This window comes from Olea europaea, chromosome 7, assembly GCF_002742605.1.
Source record: "Olea europaea var. sylvestris chromosome 7, O_europaea_v1, whole genome shotgun sequence".
NCBI classification, from domain to species: Eukaryota; Viridiplantae; Streptophyta; class Magnoliopsida; order Lamiales; family Oleaceae; genus Olea; species Olea europaea.
Window position 1 is genome coordinate 11054165 of NC_036243.1, and position 12649 is coordinate 11066813.

The 12649-nt window shown below is 36.0% G+C and overlaps 1 long non-coding RNA gene across 1 annotated transcript; it reads left to right on the top strand.

The window, feature by feature from the left end:
- Positions 1–9: 9 nt before the first annotated feature.
- LOC111396982 lies at positions 10–861 on the top strand. The gene is made up of 2 exons (XR_002703100.1): positions 10–531; positions 596–861. It is a non-coding gene; the product is annotated as an uncharacterized LOC111396982 (long non-coding RNA).
- Positions 862–12649: the final 11788 nt, after the last annotated feature.

Genomic DNA, 12649 nt, shown 5'->3' on the forward strand with positions numbered 1-12649 from the left:
CTCCAGTAGTTTATTTAAATACAAAAGCAACCCCAATGCATAAAGATGGAAAATTCGAATTTTCTATGGTATGTGGCTGCTCTGGTTTTACATATGATTACGTTGATCTTATTAAACGGTGCTTTAGATTCACATGGTCTTTACTGTTTCAGTACATGCTTGCTTTACAAGCACTGAACACGGCCACATACCAGTCAGAATTAGTTTGTATGAACATTTTTAAAGTTACTTTGAAAGTAACTCTTACCTTGCGGATAAAGTAACTCATTTCCAACTTTCACGACTAAAAAAGATTTAGCTATTTTAAAACTTACAAATTAACTTTTTAAGCTTAGCCAAACATGTTCATGGTCTCTTTTCCTTTCCCTTCTCCTTTCCTCCATGATTTTCTTGACAAAAAAGGGGGATAGTGTATAATATTTCACAATTCTAAATATCGGTACATCTTTTGGTTTAACATTATGTGTGCATTCTTCAATCTAAACTCTGCTCCTGGTTGTTCTTTGATTCAGGAGAGACATGCTACTCCATGTAGGTTTATCTTTTCTTCTTATCTGACGATTAATTCTTGTAATTCTTATCATATGGGTTACAGGAACGCCCTTCGACCAAGGTCCATGCTGCACCTGGTGGTGGCTCTTCCTTGGGTTACTTATTTGGTGATGGCAGCAAATGATGCCCTTATTCTTGAAAGTGGTTTGATTGCTTCAACGAATGCTTAGAATGTTTGGTCTGTGTGGTTGCTTTATTGAATTTTGTTACTGGGTGTAATCATCAAAAAAACAAGCAAGACAAGTATTAAGTGCTATATGTATTAACTGAATCGAAGTCTCAATCTTTCATGTTTTTATCTCTGTTTCATTTTGCTTGCTTGCTCAATATATCAACTTGTATAAAATTAGTGAAGCTGGGGTTAAGAGCATCTCCAAAAAATTCGTATTTATAAAGATATTTTATACATAATAGAGATCATTTTTAAATTTAGAGTAAAATTTTTAATGCGCTCCAACAATATTCTCTATTTTAGCTCTTTATTTTATTTTTCTTAAGAAATATTGATTGATTTCTCCTCATATTTTATTAAACATATATTTTTATGCTTCAATGGAAAATTAATTGAATCTGATTTGAATAATTTAATAAATAAAGTATTGAAATATGTCGATTAAATGTAATTATTGTGAATTAAGAATAGAGAGTGAATTTGACTTTTTAAATTTGGAGAGTGAAATTCACTCTTTATTTTAAAAAGTAAAAATAATGAGTCGAGTTTATATTAAAACATTAACTCTTTAAAATAAAAATTATTTTATATTTAAATGGTATCTTGGTGATGTTCTAGGATCGTGCGCAGTGAGCCACTTATAGGCTGGGCAGTTGGGACACCTTTACATCTTGAGACTAATTCATTCAAAAATTTTACAGGGCCCATGTTTGTATTTATTATATTACAAGAAGTGTAATTATAAGAGTAATGCCACTTCGATAGAACAAGTTGAAAAAAGAGTCAATGTTAAGATTGACATTGCTTTATATTGTTACTAATGATCTAGTTACATTGAATCTTCTAATAAATATAATGGGATTGCAAAGAAAAAATTATGTAATTGACAATTTACTGATTGTTACAACAATTAGTTATGGAACCAATTGCAGCTTTAACTCTCTCGTGAATCGGCTATGGAACCAATCTGCTGAATTCAGCTACATTGTAACAAATTGAAATATAAATAGAATTGGTGATAAGAGAAAATGACAAAATTAAGAAGGAGATTAGAAAAAAAGTTGAAAGATTTCAACAAATTTCACACACGATTCGTCCATCGTCCCTAAGTTGCATATATATTCTCCCTATTAATACAAAGCAGAAATCGCATTTCTACACTTCTAACAGAAGCGTGTTAAATTCACTACCGCAATTTATTTCAAGTAAAACTGCACCGTATGGAGTTAATAAAAAATGAAGTCATAGGCAATTTCAATTTCAATTTCAATTACTGCTGTAGGTTGCTTCTCCTTTATTTTTCCTCTTCCGTTTAGCTCTGAGACCCCATTGATTTCCCTCTTGACAACCCTCCCTCTCACCTTGATCTTGTCCCCAGAAGGGAAATTGGAATTTATTCCATTCAACACCCTCCCAAGTTGCCTATCTGGTTGAAGCTCACTTTCTGCATTAAGCTCAAAATAGTAATCTGAGAAATCTCCTTTCTCTTCTCAAGTGCAGGTCACATTCAAGTTCCATGATAAAGTGTCTGTCACAATATTGTCTCATGAGAATATAAGCCCATAAGCTTCATCAGGCTTCATGACATACTGAATTCTTTGAAGGAAATCTTCTTACAATCTATCATCCAAAAGGCCTACCTCAACTTTAAGGGGGCTATCTGGTCTAAATATTTCAAAAGCTTCCCCATATTTAGCTCCGATTGCCTCTTCAATGAAATATTTTCTGTAAAACATGAGAGGATAGCGGTAGTGACATTGATGATGATATGATGAAGCAGGTTGAACACCGCTGTTGATTTGGCAGTCATAATTGTTAAGAACCTTGGGATGCTGTTGAAGAAACAGCTGGAACTGCTTGAGCAGTGTAGGGATGATTTTCAGTAAACTCCAAGTACAAAACCGGGCTCAGTATACCAATTTCATCGACACCACCAAGGTTGAGACAACTCCAAAACCACCACCAAAACCGCCCCACTTCCAGTTGCTATAGGTTGGGAAGATGAAGTCCAATGATATGCCCACTAAGGATTAACCACAAAGGTTACAGTGAAGTGAAGCAAGAAGCCAAGAAGAAAAGTCTCACAAAGAGAGAAAATGGGGACACACCTTATGGAGGCCGAGAGGGAGACGGGATTATATGCCAAGTAAATGTCCAAAATAGGTAAGTTAGGTTAGGGTTAAATTGTGGATCAAAACAAGGCTCGACTCAATTTAAGTGGGTTTCAAATTAATAATATAGTCTTCCAAGGAAATGAGGCGAACCGTGAGCAACACTATTTACAATAGGTTGCTTCGAACGATCCATACGAATGTGGATTGTGTTGTCTCGATAATTGTGTCGATGTACTAGTCAATCATATGGCTAAGGCCGATTGATAATAAAACCGAGGTTACATCATAGCCCGGGAAAGTCGTTTGACAACAAATTGACTAACAACCTCCACCTTGGTGTCAAAGGACCTGCAAAAGAAAATTTTCTCCCATTAGTGACATCTCTAATAGAAAATCAATAAAATTGGAAATCATTTACCTGTACCAATGTTTAGAAGTTCTTTGCAACTTCTAAACTTTGTTAGTGACAGTACCTTCGTCCCCATATCAGATGGGTTGTAGTGGGTATGGACTTTCTCAAGTCTTACCACCTCTTGAGATACTATATCTCTAATGAAGTGGAGTCTAACATCAATGTGTTTAGTGTGCTGGTGAAAAACAGGGTTCTTACATAAATGTATAGATGACTGACTATCAGAACACACACCACATAATGATTCAAGACACATAGTTTATGAAGTAGACCTCTAAGCCATAGAGCTTCTTTAATAGCTTCAGTGGTAGCAATATATTCAGATTCTGTAGTGGATAGTGCAACAATATGTTATAACTGTGATTTCCAACTAACACATGACTTAGATAAGGTAAACACGTAAGATGAAGTAGATTTCCTACCATCCCTATCTCCCGCGTAGTCTGCATCTACAAAACCCTTTAATTTAATGCCTTCTTTATTAGCACTAAACTTTAAACCTACGTTACTAGTACCCTTCAAGTACTTTAACAACCACTTCAGTGCTTCCCAATGTTCAGGGCCCGGATTAACCATATATCTACTGAGAGTACTAATAGCAAAACCTAAATCAAGTCTAGTGCAAACCATCAAATACATTATGGAACCAATCACATTAGAGTAAGGCACTCTACTCATGTATTCAACTTCACGCTCATTACAAGGAGATTGTTCCTTCGATAAAACAAAATGATTAGCAAAAGGCAACATGACAGGTTTGCAATCACTCATATTGAATTTCTTCAATACTTTTGATATGTATGGAGACTGATGCAAAGACAAAACAGAATTTGACCTATCTCTTTCGATTTCAATACCTAAGATTCTCTTAGCCTTACCTAGGTCTTTCATGTCAAATTCACCACTTAGTTTTGCTTTTATGTTATTTATCCATTTAGAGGATGATCCAATCAAAAGCATGTCGTCCACATAGAGTAACAAAAACAGATAATTATCATTAGTCTCATTGTGTTGAAAATACAAGCAATTATCAAATTTACTTCTTTGGAACCATATAATGAGTACAAAGGAATCAAACCTTTTGTACCACTGTCTAGGAGATTGTTTTAACCCATACAAGGTTCTTCTCAGAAAACACATATAATCAGGTTTTGACTTATCCTTAAAACCTTTTGGTTGATTCATGAAATATTTTTCATCAAACTCACCATGTAAGAAAGCTGTTTTTTACGTCAAGTTGTTCAAGTTTCTAGTCAAAATGTGCAACTAATGCGAGCATGACCCTAATAGTGGTATACTTAACAACTGGTAAGAAAATTTCATTATAATCAACGCCTTCTTTCTGTGTGTAGCTTTTAGCCACTAACCTAGCTTTAAACCTTAGGGGTTCCGAGCTGCTAGTTCCTTTTTTAACCTTAAAAATCCATTTGCAATCAACAATTGATTTGTTCTTAGGCCTAGGTACTAGCTCCCAAGTATGATTTTTTTCTAGAAAACTCATATCTTCTTTCATTGCCTTAAGCCATTCATTAGATTGATCACTGCGTATTGCTTCTTCAAAGGTCTTTGACTCTTTATCAGCTAGTTCTTCATAACTAGCCTGGGCGAAAGCTAATTCAGATTCAAAACCGAACCTTCTTAGTTCTCTCGTCTGTCTCCTCTCTCTATTCCTAACTCAGTTATAGTTAGCTAAAGGATTTTTTTCCTCATAGTGCTCTTCTGTTACTATTTCGTTACTATTCTCTACCTCGGGTTCCTGAGTTTGAGTCTCTACCTCATTTGAAATAGTAGGGGTAGGTGAACTGAGTTTTCCTAACTCCACCTTAAACTGGTCTCTCTCTTTACCTGATTCTACTTCACTCTCAGGTTCAGTTTCCCCTTTAATACATGGCATCTCATTTTCGTTAAACGTGACATCTCTACTTATAATAATTTTAACCCCTTTTTGGCTTCTATCCCATAACCTATAACTCTTAACACCCTCGGGGTATCCTAGGAAGACACACTTCCTAGCTCTCGGTTCCAGCTTACCCTCACTTTGATGAAAAAAAGCTGTACAGCCAAAAGTTCTAAGTATCGAGTAATCACTCAGTTTACCCGACCATCTCTCATGCGGAGTGTCACCATTCAATGCAGCAGAAGGAGTCAGATTAATTAAATAGCAAGCTGTCATAACAGCCTCACCCCAAAATGACTTGGGAACACCAGAACTAATCATCATGCAACGTACTTTATCAAGTATGATCCTATTCATCCTTTCTACTACCCCATTTTGTTGAGGGGTGTAGGGAGCGGTCTTATATCTAGTTATGCCGCTTTCTTTACACATATTATCAAATTCTTTATTGCAAAATTCTAGGCTGTTATCTGTCCTTAAAAATTTGATTTTCTTGCCAGTTTGGTTTTCCACTTGTCTCTTCCAATTATTAAAACTATTGAATGTCTCAGATTTATCCTTCAAAAGATAGACCCACACTTTCCTAGTGTAGTCATTAATAATAGACAGGAAATACCTATTTCCACTCTATGTGGGATTACTAGCAGGACCTCATAGATCAGAGTGCACATATTCGAGCATGCCTTTAGCTCTATTAACACTCGTGGAGAAAGAAGTTTTATAATGCTTACCAAGCACACAATGATTACAAAATGGCAAATCTGACACAGTCATTGCCAAAAGCACCCTTTTCATTAAGTAGCTTAAATCCCTCGACCCCTACGTGAGCAAGTCTATTATGCCATGTGTGTGTGTGATCAATCTTGGCAGAGGAGATATAGGAATTCACATCTCTAATCACTTCCCCAATAGTAATATATATATCGTTTTTCTTAATTCCCTTAATGGAAACTAAAGCACCCTTGATCATTTTTAGCATACCATTTCCAATTTTACAGTAAAGTCATCCTTCTCAAGTCTCCCTACTAAAATCAGATTCGTAGACAACTCAAGAATATATCTAACATCCTTTAACGTATACACAAAACCTGTGTCAAATTTTACGTTTATGTCACCAATTCCAGCAATAGTATAGGCAAAGTTATCACACAGTACAACATGCCCAACGTTAGATTCATGCAACTTATAAAACCAATTCTTTTTAGACGTCACATGAAAAGATGCACCAGAATCAAGTATCCACTCATGCATGCGGGAATTAGCAGTTAGATTTAATTCAGCAGTGTATGCAACTGGACTTGTAATCGTATAGACCTCACCACCATTTATATCAAAAGTAGATGCTAACACATTTACCTCATCTCTCTCCTTAACCTTTAGCTTACTTTTTTCCTTATGGCAATCTTTTATAAAATACCCTGTGTTTCCACAACCATAGCATTTTCTTACCTTAGTCCTAAATTTTGATCTAGACCTACCTTTGCTTTTCTTTTTCCATCCATTACCACTTGACTCGCCACTAGTTTGATACCCCTTATGACTATTTTGCCTAAATTGAGTTCTACCCCGCATCATATGTACCTCACCGTTCCTCTTATCATGTTTTTCAGCCCTAATTTCCATTTCTTTACTTCTTAGGGAATCTATGACAATTTCAGGTGTTAACGTGTCTCTACCATACTTAATAGCGTTCTTAACTTATAGGAATCAGGAATTACATTGAGCAAAATTATAGCCTTATAAGTTTCGGACACAGTCTCATCACATTTAACTATATCTTGCACCAATTTGTTAAACACGTCTAGATTGTCATCTAGATCCTTTGAAGAATCCATTTTCAAACTGAAGAAACGTTCAAGCAGGTAAAGTTTATTCGATGTAGATTTAAGCAAATACAAGTCTTCTAATTTCTTCCAAAGTTCTTTAGTGGTTTTCAGTTTACCCACCTTTCTTAAAACGGCGTTAGACAAGTGTAAAATAATTGAGGTATAAGCAAGCTCATCGGCTTCTTCTCTTTGTTCTTGTGAAAAATCAATTGAAAATTGCCTTCAATGGCTTTTGAAACCTTTTGTTGAACTAAAATACCCTCATTTTTTGTTGCCAAATAGCAAAGTCACCATTTCCATTAAAAATTTTCAAATCAAAATTGTGAGTTGTCATCTTTACACAACAATAAAAAAATGCACAAATCACAATCAAATCACACAAAGTAGTCTTAGAGTTACAGCTAGTATACACCGATCTAGATTCCTAGGGTTTTGTAAGACTCACGATCTTAGATCAAGGGAATGTTCGAACGGATAAGGTCACGGTATTTCTAACGGAGTAAGTAAGCAGCGGAAAATAACAATGCAGCAAAAAATACGTTTAGCAGATAACTAGTCCCACAGTAATTAGATCACTAAGAATTACAAAATTGATTTTAACCAAAAACAAATACTCAATCAAAAGATCAATCAAGAGCATGTAACCCTAATTCTAGCACAAACAATGGTTGCCAAGCAATGACAACCCCCAACCTATTGTCATCCCACACGGTGACGCGTTAATACTGAAAAATTAACGGGTTAAGCCAATTTACCAAAGCGGACGTGTCTGAGTCCGTATAATGGAGAGAGATGTGAATCTACTGCTTTAGGGCTGCAACCTTGGCCTAAAGTAATTCAGTAGATATATGCAATTTCAACCGTCGATCCATCGGGGGCAAAATTGTCAAACTTTTTCTGTGTAACCTAAAACAGAAAATAAACAGTGTTAGTGCATTTAGGGGATTAAAATGAGCAAACTGCCCGAAGGAAGTTCGCCCGGAATCTCCGCCACGTACCGTCGCCGGAGTCCCACGTACCGCCGCCGCCGGTCGCCGCGCCGCCACGCGCCACACAAGAAGGGGCACTTCAGCCTGCTGGTTCCAGATATGGGATCGGTTTCGCCGGAAAGTCACTGGTTTGGCCGAAAAATGGGATTGCAAGTTCGGTTTTCCTATGAAAATTGCGACTCCACCGCCAATTTTGGTGATTTTCTGGCCGGAGAAGGTTACTCTGGCTCTGATACCAGATGTAGGGATGATTTTCAGTAAACTCCAAGTACAAAACCGGGCTCAGTTTGCCAATTTCATCGACACCACCAAGGTTGAGACAACTCCAAAACCACCACTAAAACAGCCCCACTTCCGGTTGCTATAGGTTGGGAAGATGAAGTCCAATGATATGCCCACTAAGGATTAACCACAAAGGTTACAGTGAAGTGAAGCAAGAAGCCAAGAAGAAAAGTCTCACAAAGAGAGAAAATGGGGACACACTTTATGGAGGCCGAGAGGGAGACGGGATTATATGCCAAGTAAATGTCCAAAATAGGTAAGTTAGGTTAGGGTTAAATTGTGGACCAAAACAAGGCTCGACTCAATTTAAGTGGGTTTCAAATTAATAATATAGCCTTCCAAGGAAATGAGACGAACCGTGAGCAACACTATTTACAATAGGTTGCTTCGAACGATCCTTACGAATGTGGATTGTGTTGTCTCGATAATTGTGTCGATGTACTAGTCAATCATATGGTCAAGGCCGATTGATAATAAAATCGAGGTTACATCATAGCCCGAGGAGGCCGTTTGACAACAAATTGCCTAACAAGCAGGCTGCACCATTCTCTTCACCACTCTTGGACTAAGCAAGTAGTGCAAGATGGCATATGTCTCATTGACTTGGGCATCTTCATCAAGGATCATATCCTCTAGTCTCAGTTTTTGTCTCAAAATTTTTCTCTTCATGTACAGGGGGTCTATCTTCATCTTCTTCGATCAGATTTTGAACTGCGTATTCATCTGCACGCATCTTTGTATCGAGAATTACTCTAAATATTCTCCATGTTGAATCAGTATGGCATTAGTTTCTCTTTCACTAACAATTTTCCACCCTTTTGGAATGACAGAATAATATTAGCTTCTCCTTGTAGGTATTACTTTTGCCCTAACATATGTAATGCCAACCTCCTTAGCAATAGCCTGAGCAGTTTTCCAACTATCACTGATAACAATAATAGGATTCACGCCAATTTTTATAACACCCTCTACTACAACGACTACTTCCCCTTTCAATGTAGCTGCTACCCCCAAGAATACCAATTAGATCGTTATCATATGCCATAAGTATTCCTGTCCCGGCACGTTTTTCCAACTCTAAGAAAATTTCTCGACAAGGCCTGGTATAGGGACTTGATTTTTAGTCAACAACTTTCAGTTATCAACCAAAATATGTTTTCCATCTATAAAGTCATGACTTTCACCCTGTTGAACATCAACATCTAGTTGTTCTCCATTACTCTCATTTTTGGCCTCTCCTTGACTTTCGACTTCATCTTCACCTTCTGCAAAAGCATCCAATGGATTATGAATTTGTCTCGGCCATAACGGCTGATTCCTAATTTTACCCCAAACAATATCTTCTACATGAAATTCATGATCCTGAACCACTAATTTTTCTTCATTCTCCACTTTTTCATTATAAATAACCATAATTTCAGTATTCCCCTCAACATTCAACAAACACCTCTTTCCCTATATTCTCAACAAACCTTTTATAAAACTCTTCAGGAGAACATTTCCCAACCTACATTAGAATGGCTTGCAACGAATCCATAAAATCATACATCAGTCTTCTCTTCCAAATACATCTCTACAACTTCTAATCTAAGTTCATCGGGAGTTTGACATAGTTGGAAATATTTCCTAGCTTTCCTTAGCCATTCCCTGAGACCTTGTTTTCCCAAAAGGTGGAAAATCCATCTCAGGCAACCTATCATTTCCCTTAAGCCCACCTTTGGTATTAAAGCTATTCTTATTTCTACTAATTCTAGGCGTATATATCCCAGACGTCAAGTTAACCAAAGATCCCTCTATACCTTAGTTTTTCTACTTAGTTTTAAGATCAGAAGACATTTGGGTCATCATGATTTCTCATAGTTTTTATTCATATCTAACATAGCATCATCAATTTTTCTTTTGCACGTGACCAAATACTTGGGAGTTCTTGATCTGTGGACTCAAGCTTGTTTTCCAACCTGCTGGTAATAGCCCTGAATGAGGTACCCAGAACAATAATTCCTAAATCTAGTTTCTTCAAATGTTCATCAACAACTTTGGCCGTTATATCCATAACTAGTAAATGCTTAATTAAATTCACCTGCTCTGATACCATTTGTCATGGTTTGAGCTTGAATTGCAGCTTCAACTTCTCCGTAACTCAATTATGGAATCAATTAGCTGAACTGTAGCAAATTAAAATATAAATAGAATTTGTGGTAAGGGAAAATAACAAAATTAAGAAGGAGGAGATGAGAAAAGCCGTTGAACGATTTCAAAAAATTTCATTGAAATGATCATATTACACGCACGATTCGTCCATCGCCCCTGTGTTGCATATATATTCACCCATTTAATGCAAAGCAGAAGTCGCATTTCCTCACTTCTAAGAGAAGCGTGTTTAATTAACTGACACAATTTATTTCAAGTAAAACGATATCGTATGGACTTAATATAAAAGGGCGTCGTATGCAATTTCAATTTCAGTTACTGCTGTTAGTTTCTTCTTTGTTTTTCCTCTTCCGTTTTCCTCCAAGACCCTTCTTTACCCATTGATTTCCTTCCTGACATTAATTTTAGGTTGTTAATATAAATTTATACCAATCAATCGTGTTTTTATTCGATCGAAAACTAGATTAGATATTGATTCTTCGTTAGATCGATATTTGAACTCTATGTTCACTTACTCTTTATGACTCGTATACCTGTTGATATAAAATTGGTAACAATTTTTTGATTTTGTTGTTGAAAAATTAAATTAGTTTGAATTCTTCCCCCTCCTCCCTTTTAATCAATTTACGTATTTTTCTTGATTTCGTAGACTATGAAAGAAGAATAACAAATTAGTAAAATATTTTTCTAACCCATCACTTTGAGTTCTTAATCTGATAGAAATATTTTGTATGATATTATTCATCATATAAAAATGACAAGAAAAATTCATCCCAAAACTCGGGATGAAATCAGAATGAAAATTAAATTAAGACAAGAATTGAACTCTTTGTTTTGAAGATGAATTTGTACCGTACACATGCCAATGATGGAAGGAAAAATCATCTCCCAAGACGCAACGATCTCTCCTTACAATAACAACACTTTGAAATTCGAATAAGAGGAATAGCAACCACAAATATTTTCTATAGTGAAGGATCTAATACAAATGAGTGCAAGGTAGAAAGATTTAAAGTGAAAGTGAATTCTGCAGAACATAGGAGTCTTATCTATAACAAGACAAAAGTTATGTCTTAAAACACATAAATTACAAATTATGTTTTATTTGAAAAGATTCATACTTGAATGGACATATCTGTTACGAACAAACACAATTTTTAGACAATATATTTGTCTGATGAAATGTCACAATCTTGAAATTTTCGAGAATAATTAATTATTTAATCTTGAAAAATTTAAATAATTAGTTAATAAATAAAAAAATTATTCATTTTAATTTTACCCAAAAAATAAAAAAAAATTGGCTAGACACATATCCAAGCCAATCTGATTATGAATCGTTCTCACGACATATGACCCACGACGCATATTTAGTCTAGCTGGTTCAAAAGGATTTCTTATATCATTGCATTTCTATTGCAATGCTATTTTAATATGTTATTTACTGTTTATGATATCTTTAACTCATATAAGCAGCTGTCTGCTAACTTTTGCCCCAGATCTTGAATGTGTACATACCGTCATTTGCAACCTTGTCAATAAGCCTGATAGTCTGGAACAAGTTCATAAGATGGCAGAGTGTTAGGATTATCGACCCAAAACCCACAAGCAATTGTAAAAACAGTAAAAATAAAGCAAGATCAGAAATCGAACACAAAGATTGTTCACCCAGTTCAGTAAAAAATGGCCTAATCTAGGGGGCTCAAGGTAAGCCCGTCACTAGCAAGAAACTTTCAAGAGAGTGTACACCCAGTTGAGAAAACCAAATCAGAACCACCATATGGTCATTGATCCACAATGATCTCTCAATTACTCGAATCCTAGCCCACAAGACAAGACAAAACCTTGCCAAGAACACAATACGGGTTTATCAGCCACAAAAAGGCCTAAAACACTATACCAACGTTCTACCATCATCAGATAACGACAAGATTATTACAGAGATCACCAATGTTCTTCAAATCTAAGGAGAAAAGAAGAAGCAGAGGCAAGATAGAGCTAGAGAGAGAAAAAATCAAAGAGACAATTTTCTTCCAAATGAGTGACCCGTCTAACTCTTTCACTAACACTCAAAGGAGTCTTCTATGCATTAATTATGGGATACTAAATCTTAGCCATAGGATTAGATCAATGGTCTACAATTGCCAAGAAAAAGCACAACTCTAGTGACCATCTATTAGCCAATACCAACCTGCCAACTATCCATTGGAATACAAGTTGGAGAAAAACGCATTTTCACTTATGAAAGTGTGGT